Source organism: Diabrotica virgifera, chromosome 3 (genome assembly GCF_917563875.1).
Source record: "Diabrotica virgifera virgifera chromosome 3, PGI_DIABVI_V3a".
In the NCBI taxonomy this organism is placed as follows: Eukaryota; Metazoa; Arthropoda; class Insecta; order Coleoptera; family Chrysomelidae; genus Diabrotica; species Diabrotica virgifera.
Window position 1 is genome coordinate 1,303,421 of NC_065445.1, and position 16,475 is coordinate 1,319,895.

At 34.2% G+C, this 16,475-nt stretch overlaps 1 protein-coding gene across 7 annotated transcripts in view; it reads left to right on the top strand.

Annotated features, from left to right (window-relative positions):
* LOC114324427 (ephrin type-B receptor 1-B) overlaps positions 1-16,475 on the top strand; it is a 968,545-nt gene that overhangs the window by 394,629 nt on the left and 557,441 nt on the right. For 3 of the 7 annotated variants that reach the window (XM_028272268.2, XM_028272273.2, XM_028272270.2), the window contains exon 1: positions 11,122-11,514. The exons of 2 other annotated variants lie outside the window; for them this stretch is intronic. The gene's annotated coding sequence lies outside the window, so the exon portion shown is untranslated. Of the gene's footprint in view, positions 1-11,121; positions 11,515-16,475 lie in introns of those variants that run through there. 2 more of the 7 variants (XM_028272275.2, XM_028272276.2) reach the window with 1 other exon arrangement.

Consider the following 16,475-nt stretch of genomic DNA (forward strand, 5'->3'; position numbering starts at 1 on the left):
GGGCAGTATCGTCGCCCCGGCTAGCGAAATTATTCCGATTCGATATTTTTAAACAAACTTACTCAAAAAGAAGTCCTTATAACATATCCACAGGGTGCCGGGCGGTACCGTGGTCGAAAAATTGTTTAAACATTTTTTTAAACAAATTCACAAAAATATTTTTTTCATTTCGAGCAATATCTTTTTAGATAAACTGGGTCATTCTGGGCAAAAAAGGTCTCTTGTCATTTTTCTCTAAAATTGATTGTTGTCGAGTTACATGCGATTAAAAATTTGAAAAATGCGAAAAGGCCATTTTCAAGGCTTAATAACTCGATTAAAAGTATTATTATGAATTTCAATAAGTGACCAAATCAAGTTTCAAACCCCTTCTTCAAGGTCCCAAAGAGATTTTTGTCATTATTTTACTACAAAGCTGTTATTTTTAGTTATTAACAATTAGCGCTATAGTCCAACTGTATCGTCGCCCCCGTTAGCGAAACTATTTCGATTAAATGTTTTTGCACAAACTTACTCAAAAAGAGTCCTTATAACAAACACATCCACAGGGTGCCGGGCGGTGCCGTTGTCAAAAAATTGTTTTAACAATTCTTATTAAACAAATTCACAAAAATAATTTTTTCATTACGAACGATTTTTTTTTTAGATAATTTGGGTTATTCTTAGCAAAAAACATATCTTGCAAAAATGCGGAAATGGCCATATAACTCGACAACAATCAATTTTAGAGAAAAATCACAAGAGACCTTTTTGCCCAGAATAACTCAAATTATTATTAATTTGGGTTTAATTAAATTATTAATAAAAAATTATTTTTGTGAATTTGTTTAACAAAAATTGTTTAAACAATTTTTAGACCACGGCACCGCCCGGAAGCCTGTTGATGTGTTATAAGGACCTCTTTTTGAGTAAGTTTGTGCAAAAAAATCTAATTTCGCTAACGGGGGCGACGATACAGTTGGACTATAGCGGTAATTGTTAATAGTTAAAAATAACAGCTTTGTAATAAAATAATGACAAAAATCTCTTCAGGACCTTGAAGAAGAAATAATAATTTTTAATCGAGTTATTAAGCCTTGATTTTTCGCAATTTTAGAGAAAAATGACAAGAAACCTTTTTTGCTCAGAATTACCCAAATTATCTAAAAAAAATATTGCTCGAATGAAAAAATATGTTTGTGAATTTGTTTAAAAAAGATTGTTTAAACAATTTTTCGACCACGGCACCGCCTGGCACCCTGTGGATATGTTATAAGAACCTCTCTTTGAGTAAATTTGTGCAAAAAATCGAATCGGAATAATTTCGTTAGCGAGGGCGACGATACTGACCGGTCTAAATACTCGGTATCAAATTCAAAGAAATACCTACATAAACAACAAGGGGAAAACGACCCGTATCTGTCAACATCCGAAAAATATTGTTTTCGAATGAACCGAACGCAGACGTAACGTGTCTTATACGCTACGTTACGTGTCTTATACGCACAATATGAATGGTTCAATTTAAAAACCATTAAATTATATTTTTCGAAAACGAAACGCTACGTGACGAAAACGCGACGTGCATTATAATATGAGGCGACCTTTAACCAAAACAAACATTTTTTGTTTATTTTAAGACAAGAAAAATACGGATTTCACTGATATTGTATTTTACATTCATTTAGAGAAATCTACAATTATTAGGACAAAAATAGAACAATATTACAAATTTTTTGTTTCTAATTTGTAGTGGTAAGCATTTGCTGATAAAATAACAACAGTTATACTCAAATTTTTTCTTAATGACAAAATGAAAACATATTACAACGTAATCAAGAATTAAATCCATACTCAATCACTATAGTAGGTATCTTCATTAGGATTGTAAATGATTACTGGGTTAATTGCTCCCATACGATTTTCACGTATCCAACATTCTTCTATTAATTATTGATATTTCCGCACATTTTTCTCAAAATTGCATAAGTAGCAGTATTCAGTGCTTCTTACCATGCTCCCAAAACTGCTGGGAAGTGTAGCCGTTACTTCTAATATAGTTGCCGTAGTAAGTTTTGCATATTCCCCAAATTAGACCAGCGCATTTAGTACTAAAAACACCGGAATAAATCAGCTAGAATAAATCAGCACCTAGATACCTGCAACTTTTTGCATTTTGTTCAAGATGATGTTAGGAAAAAAGCAAGGCCCCCGTAACCGGGCGTGCAACGCGTGCGACGCACGCGGGCGCAACCCCAAAAGGGCGCCAAACCGAAAGTTTGGCAAATAAAAAATATTTATTTTAAATGAGATAATGATTTTTTATACAATTTTAATTTCAATTTTTTCATGAACATCGAGAGAAATCTCAAAAATCAAATATTGTGTTATTACTGAAAAAATAATTAAAATTTTATTTTATATTTGGTGTTAATAATAATTATTACTATTATTTTATATTTGAAATAATATAATATCCGAATACCTATTTTGCACTATCCATAAATGATAGAATTAATGTCTTCTAAAGTAAAAAATAATATTTAATAAGAACGATATGGTGCATAGTTCCAAATATTATTCAATAATTATGGACTGTATCCCAGATTCCTGTCATAAAAAGCAAACAACCCTAAGTTTGCGATATGTAGTATTACACGATAATTCTAAAAAAGTTGAAATACCAGGGATGTTTTAGCTTTTTATCGAATATTTGACACTACAGGGGAAGGGCTATTTAATTTTGAAGTTGAACCATTACACAATTTAAATTTATAGGCGCAAATGTGTTTTAAATGCATCCATTTTTTTTTCGAATCCCGGGAATACTAATAAGTATTTTTGGAAAAATGTAAACGCAGCATGAAAGATTGCAATATTACCGAGGGTCGAAATTCCCTGAAAACTTCTATAATTTTTGTTTGAATAAGTTACAGGGGTGAAAAAAAAAGCGAAAATTTAGTGTTATTTTTAATTTCAAATATCTCATAAAGGAAACTTTTTTGTTATTCAAAGAGACTTTCGGCCTTCGGTAATAACGTAATCTTTTATTCTGCGTTTAAATTTTTCAAAAATACTTATTATTTTTCTAAGGACTCGAAAAAAATTAATGCATTTAAAACACAATGTCGCGAAATTTTGCTCCTACGCCTTTAAGTATAAAAGACACGAGAGGTCAAGTGGTGTGGTAATGGTGCAAATATGCGTGTATGATAAGGGTAGAATTACCCTCGTGCTTTTTTTGTTCCACGCACTGCACATAGCTTAAAAGTAGTGAATGATGCTGCTAAAGTGTCAAATGAAATAGTAAACTTTTTTAATATTGTACAAGAATTTTACGTATGTTTCTCTTCCTCCATAAATAGAAGGAATATTATAAAATTCATGTTCCTGAATTAAATCTAAAACCTCTAAGTGATACAAAATGGTCGAGTAGAATAATAGCTATAAAGCTATTCAAATTTCATATACAGTGTGTCAATTTGAAAAGTCGCCACCCCCTATAATTTGGTCCCTATAGAAAATCTAAAATATGCAAAAACACGTCAAATTTATTTGTGAGGGGGACATTTTGTAGACCAGTTTTCAACTAAATTACATCAACCCTATAGCGTGGGCGGACACAACCCCCAAAATCTTTAATTGAAAGGGGGGTTGAGTGATACCTCATTTTGAAGGTCATTCAATTACCTTTTCAAAAATACCACATGCCTTATATTTCTTTTCTGTACTTTTGGAAAAATCTTTGACTCAATACTCTAAAAAATATTTCAAGTTCTGAACTCGATACTTTATCTTTACGGTTTTACTTGATTTTTCCAAAAATAATTCAAAAAAACACTCTAAATACTTCAACACCCAAAAAAAATTCAATTTGGAGTTCAATACTACAAAAAAATTTTTGGAGTTCTGAACTCGATATTTAATATCTGTACGGTTTCACTTGATTTTTCCAAAATTACTGAAGAAAAATATAATGTATGTGGTATTTTTGAAAAGGTAATAGAACGATCTTTAAAATGAGGTATCACTCAACCCCCCTTTCCATTAAAGATTTTGGGGGTTGTGTCCGCCCCCGCTAGAGGGTTAGTGTAATATGGTTGAAAACTGGTCTATAAAATGTCCTATAATCTTCAATAGATATTTGAAAATATCTAGCTTCATCTTTACCAAATATTTCATTAAGAATTCTTTTCACTTTAACTCTGTGTTGCTTCTGTGAGAGATCATTTTCAAAATTAAAGTAAATAAAAAATCTTTGAGGATTACTATGGTAGAGGAAAGATTATCTGGTTTGGCAGTATTAGCTATATAGCAAGAGCAAATTATAGATTTATTTTATAAGTGGATGTAGTAGATTTAAAGGGCGCTAAAATATGTGCCGCACGCGGGCGCCGCTCTGCCTTGCGGGGGCCCTGGAAAAAAGTCTACTATAGAAAAATGGGTGGAAATGCATAATTGCATTGCAAAGTGCATATAATGCATCCAAAAGTGTATAAACATGTAAAAATAAGCATGTTAAGGGCCAGATTTTGTTAATCGGAGGTTTTTGGGGTTGTTGAATACGATTACAACATCAGAACCGACCTTTGGAGCACGTGGAGCCCAAGGTCACTGCTAAGGCACGTCATCTGGAGATTCAAGGGTTATAGGTTCTAAATTGATGCAAACAGATTACTTGGAGCTTTTTGGAGTCGCTGAACACGAATACTTCATATGAAGTGACCCCTGGAGTACCAGCTGCTCAGTATCACTGCTAAAGTTGATATATTCTGGAGTTTCGACGGTTTTCGGCAATATATTGATGGAAGCAAATTACTCGGGTGGTTTCTGGTGTTGCTGAAAACGAATATGCCATCAGAACGACACCCGGAGCACCTGGTGTCTAGGGTCACGTCATCTTCTGTGAGTTTCAAGTCATTTCGGCACTAAATTGATGCACACAGCTTATACAGGGGTTTTTTGGGGTCGTTGAATACGAATACGTCATCACAACCGACTTCTTATTAACCTTATTAACAAGAAACTGTCTTTCTAGGCAAACAAACATTTCCGCGTAATATGTGCAGTACACATGAATTTAATCAAAAGGATTTACTATAAATAACTTCTTATTAATACTGTAAAAAAATTATAAAAGGAATTTTTTAATTCAATTTAGAAATTACTTGTGCCAGTGCCAGCCTGAAAGAATTGTGACCGACAAATTCATATTTAGTCATGCGGTGCGTAGAGATAGTCTGAAGAAAGTGACATTGCTGAGGATTGTGCAAGCAGCCAGAACCTGGGGAAGATCACCAACAAGGCATGTGGACCAAATTACAAAATAAGTCGGAGCTCCACTAAACCTTTGCTTTAGAGTTGCAGAGGACAGAGAAAGATGAAGACAGTTTAAAAAGAAATCATTCAAAATTCAAGCTGGCACAATGTGCGAATAAGATGACCGATTATGAAGAAGGAAGAAGGAATTAAGTACTTGTCTCCGTGACCCGTCAAAACAGCCCGGTCAAAACAGCCCCGTCAAAAAAGCCCCGTCAAAATAGCCCCAACACAAAATAGCCTCGACAAAATAGCCCGCAAACAAAATAGCCCCGACAAAATAGATCGCACACAAAATAGCCCCGGTCAAAACAGCCCCGGCTAAAATAGCACCTGCTAAAACAGCCTCTTATAAACAATTACATAATTATTTATACAAGGTGCCCAAAAACTTTTTTTTAATTCAAATTATTTGACAAAAAGGAAGAATGTATTTAATTTATTTAATTTAAAATGCATTTTACTGTTGCCCGAAAACAGAAAAAAATGTTTATATCATAAATTAACATTGATTTTCGCTTAACTTAAATGTTCAAACTTCCAAGAGGCAGGAAAGACAGGACTCAAGTTCTCTGAAAAGACAATTTATATTTAATGTGGTTAAGATAAACATCTGAATAGAGGATAATTACCATTTCCAAGCTTTTTTTTCGGGGCTATTTTGTCGGGGCTATTTTGTCGGCGGGCTATTATTCCGCGGCTATTTTGTCTGCAGGCTATTTTGTCGGAGCTATTTTGTGTGCGGGATATTATGTCGGGGCTATTTTGTCGGGGCTTTTTTGACGGGGCTATTTTGACGGGGTAGCACTTGTCTCATATTTTCAGTATAGTAGACTCGGAAATCGGCTAGAAAATTTAAACCGAATATAACAAAATTCAATTTGGCAACATTGTGTGAAGACCAAGTGAACAAAAATGAGATGCTTTAAGTAAATAATTCCGCTAATGAACTTGCTTCTTTTGACCTTAAAAGTAGAAAAAAGTTTAATTTTTCTTGCCTAATATTTATCGTGTAATAATTTTAACTGTACTAATATGTAAGTGTTTACTGTAAGTTCTAAAATGACTAATTTACAATGAGTAATGAGATTACACTGTACAGTAGAGTTGACTATTGGCTGTCGAGTGTCTAAGCGAAGGTACATATGAGGGTGGTTTGCCAGCGATTACGTCGCGTTTTACCCGTTTTACCTAATCTCACCCTAACGTCGCCTTTTAAGTTACCAAGAAAACAGGTAAAATGGGACTTAACGGCTGACAAACCGCCCTCATAATGTACAAAGCGTTCCGATAATCCAAAACAGTCGAAAAGTCGTGAAATATACTTTACTAGTAGACAATTTTTGACAGATATAGTTTTTTGTAAATCACTGAGGTATAATGCACTAAAATAATATGCAACAAAAACCTAAAATAGAGACCCTACATGAAGATATGCAATGGGTGTATGTATGTAAATATATTCCGTTCCATAATTCACACGTAAGCGTACTCGGGACTTAAAATGAAGACGTTTATAAAGCAATAAATCCCATTTTACGGGTGTGTATTTTCAGAGATAACATCGTTAATAAAACTCTTTGACAAATTAACATCGAATGTGTGTAATCCAATACGCAGTTGCCAGTTGCCAGTTGGCGACCATTAAAATCACTAGGTAGAGCACTTTTCACTTTACCCAATTTATTAAAGTCACAAATTCAATGAATTATGTCATCGAATGATCATTTTCATCTGCTGCAAATGGTTTTTAATTATCGCCGATTCCAACTAATTTTTCATTCTGCGCCGACCTCTTTTAAATTTCAAATAAGAAGAAGACAAAATTGTAAACATAGAAAACCATAAGAGAAAATCGAGAATGTGTTGATATAACGCTATTTGCAAGGAACTAGATAAATCAGATTCTTGTTTTCGGTGTGGTAAAGTTAGCCACAAGGCTAAGGAATGCAGGAACAAAGAGAAAGAGGAATATTGTGTTTCCTCAAAGTGACTGGGTACAAGGCCTTAAGTGTCCAGAGTATAATTGGCTAGTGAACGAAAAGTGGGGGCTAGTACAGAACCCCGCTAGAGTTGCTGAGCCTAAGGAAGCGATGTTTCTAAGACCAGGACCAGAGTCAGGTAAGATACGAGTGATAGGGAGGTAATAAAGGACCCTCTAAAGCGAAGCTTCAAGTTATTGTGGAAGGGAAATATTGCAGAAGCCTTAGCACGAAGAAAAGGCTACGACTTAATCCTCTTTCATTAGCCCAATGACAAGGTCTTTCGACAGAAGATTATAAAATAAAGGAAATCTGATGTCCAAGGAGTTGGCATTACCAGACACTCCGTCCAAGGAGTTGGCATTACCAGACACTCCGTCCAGAATAGTTATGTGAAAGGATATTTCAAAGATCTGGTAGGTTACAATCGCTATGTTTCACCTAAGGACTTGATGATTCAATTAAACTCAAAGCCAGTGGATCAGTGGATATTAATCTGGTCTAAGTGTATGCGCCCAGAGCCAGCAGTAGTGAAGATAGCATAGAGACATTTTATAATGATATAAAGAATGTAATGAGACATCTAGACATTACTATAATAATGGGGAACTTCAAGAAAAAAGTAGACAAAAAAACATTCTAAGCAATTTCGGACTTGGACAACGTCATACATCGTCAAAATCAACATGACAGAGGAGAAAGTTTTGTAGAATTCTGCGTGCGTAGAGAACAATTTATGTGTGACAAATACATTCTTCAAATTAACCAAGCGTCGTTTATACACTTTGAAGTCACCAGCAGACACTAAACAAGAGGGCATGAGAAATCGGAACAATTATTGAAAGATGCCGAAATTCAGTAAAGATATATAACTAAAACACTACCTGGAGCAGATATTCCTTTAGATCATAGCATATTAATGAGTGATATAGATATAAAACACAAACTTAAAAAAGAAAACGACTAACCGAATAAACATTGATTCGAAATAATAGCCAAGAAATTATACATCAGATAGAAAAGAAGTTTAAAAAATCGGAAGAAACACATAAAATCAGAGACCACTGGAATCAGATCAAAACCATCATGGAAGACAAAACCAAAAGTGTAAAACTATTAATAAACACAAACAACAATGGATGACTGATGAAATATGGAGACTAATGGAAAACTGACGAAAGCAGAAAAACAAAAACACTGAAGATACAACAAAATCAATAAAGAACTCAGAAAGAAAATCAGGGATGCAAAAGAAAAACGGTGCAGCAGCAAATGTCTTGAGGTATAACTGCAGAAAAAGAATGACACGTTTACCATGACATGTACAAAAAGGTGCAAGAAATAACTGGACCATATAGGTCAACTGCAAGTTGATAAACAAGTAAATATTAGTCAATGAACAAGAAAAACTGGAGAAATGGAGGGAATCTTCAGGAAGAAGTGGTCCAGGCCGAGGAAGAACATCCTGGTTTCGAAATCTTTAAGAAAGGTATCAAGAGACATGTGCTAAGCTGTTTCGAGCTGTCATAAACAAAGTTATTATTGCCAATATGATCGCCAGCATTCGATAAAACGAAAAAGGTCCTCAAAGAAGAGAAATAAGTCAATATTTCTACTTAGTCATAGTTTGGAGTGTGACCCATCGTGACAGAATGTTGATTTAATGCACAGGCTTATACTTTACTCAGATTAATGCCATTCTTGTGCAACGTTAATCTTCCCGACAAATTCTTGGACGTTTCCCCAACATATGTATACAGGGTGTTTCATTAATAAATTGTCCATGTAGTAACTGGAGAAACCTTAGCACAAAATACGAAGATTTAACCTAAAACACTTTAATAAAATGTGGTTCCTTACTGAGTTACAGGGTGTTTTATCTAAAAATTTAAAAACTATTTTTGCTCAGCATTTTAAAACTATTCGACGTATCCTTTTCATACTTGGCAGAAAGTGCGACTACTATACACCCTTTTAAATTATGATAAACAAACGTTTCTGGCTATTACCAGAGGCGTACGACGGGGGAAAGTGAATGGTTAACCCTTTCCAAATTCTACGCCACTGGCGGAATTGCTATTTTAGTTCAATTTTTGGATGGTCCAATACTTTTTACGAAAATAATATACTCTTCATTCGTAACGATAAAGTCATTAGTTTTCGAGATCTTTGAAGTTAAAAATGAAACGACACGTTATTTTGATTAATGTATTGTGTCGCTTCATTTTTAATTGCAAATATCTCGAAAACTAATCATTTTATCGTTACGAATGAAGAGTATATTATTTACATAAAAAGTATTGGAAAATCAAAAAATTACACTAAAATAGTAATTTCGTCAGTGGCGTAGAATTTGGGAAGGGTCAACCAGTCACTATCCCCTGCCGTACGCCTCTGGTAGTAGCTAGAAACGTTTATTTATTTTAATTTAGTAGGGTGTACAGTACCTACATTTTCTGCCAAGTATGATAAGGATATGCCAAATAGTTTTAAAGTACTGGGTACAAATATGTAATTTTTAAATTTTAATCATATGAATTGTATCATAAATTAATCAAAATAACTGTGCCGCTTCATATTTAATTTCAAATATCTCGAAAACTAATGACTTTATCGTTACCAATAAAGAGTATATTATTTACGTAGATAGTATTGAAGAATCTAAAAATGGCACTAAAATAGTAATTCCTCCAGTGGCGTAGAATTTGAGAAGGGTCAACTATTCACTATCCCCTGTCGTACTCCTCTGGTAGAAGCTAGAAACGTTTGTTTATCATAGTTTAGTAGGGTGTAGGTGTATATCAGTCGCACTTTCTGCCAAGTATGAAAAGGATAAGTCAAATAATTTTAAAATGCTGAGCAAAAATAGTTTTTAAATTTTTAGATAAAACACCCTGTAACTCAGTAAGGAACCACATTTTATTTAAGTGTTTTAGGTTAAATATTCGTATTTTGTGCTAAGGTTTCTCCAATTACTATATGGACAATTATTAATGAAACACCCTGTATATGTAGTTTGTTGCAATTACAACAGGATACACAGTACACCACATTGGAGCTTTCTTCTTCTGCTTCTTCTTGTAATGCCTATCCGTTTCGTATGTTGGAGACCACCATGGCAATCTGTACCTAGGTACTTTGCATACTGCTGCTGTGAAAATATTTGTGGTTGTTGTGTTGAATCAGGTACGTATGATCCAGAAAATTCTTCGCCTTTCTGGTTCCAGTTTTCCTTATACTTTAGTTGCAGCTCTCCGTATCTGTCGCTGTTCCTCATGGTGTGACCGAGGTATTCGATTTTGGCAGTTTTTATTGTGGTTTACAGCTGATTAGTAACTTGTTTAGTAACGAAATTTTGTTGAAGGTGGTGCCTGTGAGAGTCCACGACTCATCTCCTTACAACAATATAGTATAGGAAAGATATAACATCATAATCACCTGATTTTTATGGATATTGATTGCATTTGAATAGCTTAGCCATTTTTTGAAATTGTCGATCTTGCTTTCTTTATCCTACATTTGATTTCTAGGGAAGAGTCCCAATCTTCATTGACGTTCATACCAAGGTAGGTGTACCTGTTTTAACTCTTTCTTGGATTCTTGGAGCTTTCACCGTTTCTTAATACATAAAATGAAGATGTCAATTGCATTGCAAAATCCGATTCATCTCGTCGCGCACACATACACACACAACACAAGGGCATTATTTAACCGATTCCGAAAGTGATCGGTAGATGGCGCGTTGGTCGGCAGATTCTACAAATACGTCGGCCGAGGATCGCAGGCAGGCAGGCAGGATCGAGGATCGCGTTCTTGCTTCTTTTTAGTGGATTTTAACGGAGTCGCTCGAACTCGAGTTCAGGTACAATTCTCTCGGTCGCTCTCTGCGTCGCGTTTCCCGTCCTCAACAACTCAGTTCGTCGTTGGCCGGGAGAGACGAGACAGGACATAACGGTTGATCAACGTTGGTCGCGGTCGGCTTTGCTTTCACTTGTTTCGATCCACTGACAAATTACTAAACAATCGTTTAGTTGATTTTTCTACAAAATATGGTTCTTTTCGCAAGTGTTTAGTGTCTTGTGAAGTGTTTTAGTGGAAATACAGCTTTGTGTGGTTTATTCAAAGCAATAACCAGTGTGGGTTACATTTTTATACAAGTGCTTCTTGGATTTTATATTTTGTTGGATATTTTTTACTGGACTGCGAGGAATTTCTGTTGGCTTTTGCGTTTGAGGTGAGGTTTAATTCATAATTTGAAGAAATTTACGAGAATATAGATTAGCTATGACTATGACTCTTTTTATGTCTAACAATACAACATTGAAACACTTTCGTTGTCAATACATACTTCCACATAATTTATTATAAGTTATTGTCACTACAGCTGTTTCAGCAGAGTGCTTTTTTCAAGTGATGTATTTTATGTGTGTCAGCACTTTAAAGTCTTTAACGGAATAGGTTCAGGAGTGGGGAGCTGTTTGTCTCAAGTTGTTCATTCAGAATTATATCTGTTATTTAGAATTAGAATTATTAAATTTATTAATTTCCATCGATTCTAATCGATTCTAAGTTCGCTAAAGGCCTTTATTTTGAATATGAAGAATTTAAAACTGTTCATTAAAAGGATGATTATGATCTAGAAGGTGAAGTGCTTACGTAGGATCTGTTTTTCTATTATTATTATTAATAGGCCTTTTGTGTTCTGCTATCCGTTTGTTAAAGGTTCTGTCAGTTTGACCGACGTAAGTAAGTTTTTGGACAGTCGCCACAAGTCAGTTTGTATACACAATTCTATAAAATAACTGCTTTTAGGGCAGTCATTGAGGGTATTTGGCTCCGAATTCCATCCTACTACATCGATTTACTTGATATTTTCACAGTAAGTAGGGAATAGCTCAAGAAACAAAGTCTACCCTATGCCGATGTGTGCTTTTATCTTGGGGGTGGTTCTCACCCCTTCTCGGGGGTGAATTTCCTTTTGGATTAAATAGCCACGGAAAAGGCTGGAGAATTTAATTCTAAGCAAAAACTGTTCCATAATTATTTTTTGAAATCTCAATACTTTTTGAGTTATTCGTGGATGAAAATTGACCATACCCTTTCGGACGGATTTTTGCGAATAACTTAAAAACTATGCATCTAAGAAAAAACTATATAAAATATTTTTGTAGTTTATGAAAAATCAAAGAGATTCATTTCTTCATAAATCTTCTAGTTATAATACAAAAAGGGGTATGGTAGGCGAGAAGAGTTCGTTTTTTGGTGCATGCTCAAATCAGTGCATTCAACTTGAAATAACAGAGAAACGGTTTATTTTAGGTGTATAATTATAATGGTACATACTAATAACTTTGGTAGTGCTTGAAAAGGCCTTTAAAATGAGCAGTATTAAATGTCGATTACATTCAAGCTAAGCAAGATATGCTGCAAAAAAATTGATGACTAATGTACTAAAGAAATGAGAATTATATTTAACCCCTAATCCGTCAGAATTTAAATATATCGTTTTCCTTTTAAAATACTTTTTATTATAGTGTTATTTCTATGTTCAAAAAGTTGGACTGGTTTAAAATGAAAGATTTTTGAAAAAAGTAAGATAAAATTATAGAGCGCATTTTTAAATTTCCTTAAAAATCTTCCTTTTTCTCCATGTAACTCGAAAATGATAAGAGATACGAAAAAAAGATATAAGACAAAACTGTAGAGTTTGTTTAGGTAAAAATTTCGTTTTTATTTTTCATTCTGTATCTGTTATAATTTTCAAATTACATGGAGAAAAAGGAAGAATTTTAAGAAAATTTAAAAATGCGCTCTATAATTTGATCTTATTTTTTTCAAAAACCATTTATTTTAAACTCGTCCAACTTTTTAAACTCGTCCAACTTTTTAAACGTAGAAATAACACTATAATAAAAGGTATTGTAGACGGAAAATAATGCATTTACATTCTGGTGGATGGGGGTTAAAAGTACTTCTCATTTTTTCTTAAAATACATTAGTTATCAATTTGGTTTGCAAGATATCTCGCTTAGTTTGATTGAATGTAATTTACCTTTAATATTGCTTATTTTAAAGGTCTTTTCAAGCACTATGAAAAGTATTGATAGCAGTATACACATAAAATTGACCGTTTCTCTGTTATTTCAAGTTGAATACACCAATTCGAGCATGTAGCAAAAAAACAACTTTTTCACCTATCATATTATCTCTTTTTGTATTATAACTAGAAGATTTGTGAAGTCTTTGTTTTTTTATAACCTATAAAAATGTTTTATATATACAGTTTTTTAGTTAGAATATTTTTTAACGTATTGGAAAAAAACCGTTCGAAAAGGTTGTTATATTTCAATGAAAATGGCCAATTTTTAACCACGAATAACTCAAAAAGTATTGAGTTTTCAAAAAAAATATAGAACAGTTTTTGCTTAAAATTAGGTTCTCTAGCGAATTCCGTGGTTATCTTAGCAAAACAATTTCCACCCCTAAAAAGGGGTGGGAACCACCCCAAGATAAAAGCACCCATCGGCACAGGGTAGACTTTGAATTAGGAGATAAGTAGGGGCCATTCCCAAAATTTAATTAAAATCCATGCAGTAGGATAGAATTCGGAGGTGTAATATCCTATTCTTGCTCCCATTGACTGGCGTATTTTTCTTTTGGCTCTTATTGTTTTTAATGAATTTTTGTAATCCATCACTTATCTATTTCGACTACCTGCAAAAATGTTGATTATATTATTGTTAATGAATACTGAGGTTAAGTTGACTCAAGTTGACTCGGGTAGAATTATTGATAATAAAAGTAAATAAAATAATAAATAAAGTAAATAAAAGTATTGATTTTTATGAAGTGTTGGATTCCTATATTAATCTGCTTGTATTATTGCAAAATCTCATAATTTTCAGTAGTAATTGCACAAGAGCTCTGAAATTATTGAATTTTTCCTGAGTGACACTTTGACAGTTTTAATTAAGGCGAGTGAAATTATGTCGAAAGTGTCACGAGAGCAAAAATTCTATAATAATTTCAGAGGTCGAGACATGACATGATATAAGAAGCTTATGATCTTTTTCTAATTTGCGTCAAAGATTTAGGGATTATGACAAAAGATGACATCAGATCCACCTAAATAATTTACAGATTGCTATGTATGATAACATTTTGGAAAATAGAAACGAGAATGTTTTGATTTGAGAAACACCATGAAATATGAGAATATGTATAACATAGCATGTATTATACATACTACTGACAATAATTTTTAAAATATTAATAATAATAGTCTCCCGTTTTATACCGCTCACGTGGCTTTGGGAGTATAGCAGGGTAGTCTGCTATATCTAGGGCCTACGGTATACAAGGAAGGTAACAGGGCCAGTGCTACGCTTCAACCGTCTATTATTACCCCTGGTTTTACCCAAGGTACTCATTTTATTCAGGCTGAGTCGACCTGGGGCCTATAAACATTTTAAAAATGTCTAGTTGTTCTTGCCGGCGGTAGGATATGAACTCCGGACTACCGGCACGCTAGCCTACCTAGCACACTACCACTCGGCTACGCCGGCCCATAAATATTAAAATATTAAATATTTAAATATTTTTAAAATATTAAAAAGTATTATTTACTTTATCATAAAGTTTAGGCACAGAATAGGAAACAATTCTGTGGTTTAGGTGTCTTTCCAGAGATGTCGAAGAAAAGTTATTTTACCCCAGTCCATAAAAGTGGTAGTAATAAAGAAAAAATTGGAAACTACTGAGCAATAGTAGCTATTAAATTTGGTCCGTTTGAATCCTACTATTGCCCGATTTAGTTACAGAAAAATTTTTGTTAGATGCTTTTGAAGGGCATGATCAGGTTGATGTAATCTATACTGACTTCTCCAAGGCATTCGAAAGAGTAAATGATACTGTCCTAAACTTTAAACTATATAATGCAGGTTATCATGGAAGATTATTAGGTTAGGGTTAGATGGATGGAAAGTCTTCTTCTTGATGTGCCTATCCGTGACGAATGTTGGTGATCATCATGGTAATCTTCACTTTATCTGCAGCAACGCGGAAAAGCTGCACTGCACATATGTTGTGTTGAAGCAGGTTCAGAGGTTCTTTAACCAGGATGTTCTTCTTCCTAGAACTCGCTTTCCAAATATATTTCCTTGCAGGATGACTTGTAGGAGGACATATCTGGATTTGTTTCGCATAATGTGTCCAAAATATTCTAACTTTCGAGATTTGATGGTGGTTAGTACCTCTCGGTTCTTTCTCATTCTTTTAAGGACCTCCTCATTTGTGACCTGGTCAGTCAACGGGATTTTAAGAATTCTCCGTTATAGCCACATCTCAAATGATTCCAATTTTCGGCACATATCTTCGTTCACGTTGAATCGTGGTCCACGATTCAACACCATAAAAAAGGACAGAGAAGAAGAAGACGTAGCATCGCAGCATTCTTACTTTTATACCAAGAGAAAAGTTGTGGCTCTTGAAAAAAGCCCCCCACACGGTTGAAGATGGAAAATCAATCAATTTTTAATGTCCATGAACCTAGCAGAGCAAGGTTAGCAGAATGGAATCAGACCAAGTGCATAATTAGGTGCTAATTAGGTGCTAATTAAGTACCCCAATCGCGAATTTAGTGCTCCTTTTTTTTAAATTATAACGTGTTCTGCCAGGTACATATGAACTCAGCAGAGCACAACCATAAAAAACATCAAATCGAAAAGTGACCAAGCTTATAATTAAGTACTAATTAGGTGCTAATTTAGTACCCCAATCGCGAATTTAGTGCTCCTTTATTTTTTAAGTTATGACATGTTCTGCCAGGTACATATGAACTCAGCAGAGCACAACCATAAAAAACATCAAATCGAAAAGTGACCAAGCTTATAATTAAGCACTAATTAGGTGCTAATTTAGTACCCCAAACGTGAATTTAGTGCTCCTTTATTTTTTAAGTTATGACATGTTCTGCCAGGTACATATGAACTCAGCAGAGCACAACCATAAAAAACATCAAATCGAAAAGTGACCAAGCTTATAATTAAGCACTAATTAGGTGCTAATTTAGTACCCCAAACGTGAATTTAGTGCTCCTTTTTTTTAAATTATGACGTGTTCTGCCAGGTACATATGAACTCAGCAGGGCACAACCATAAAAAACATCAAATCGAAAAGTGACCAAGCTTATAATTA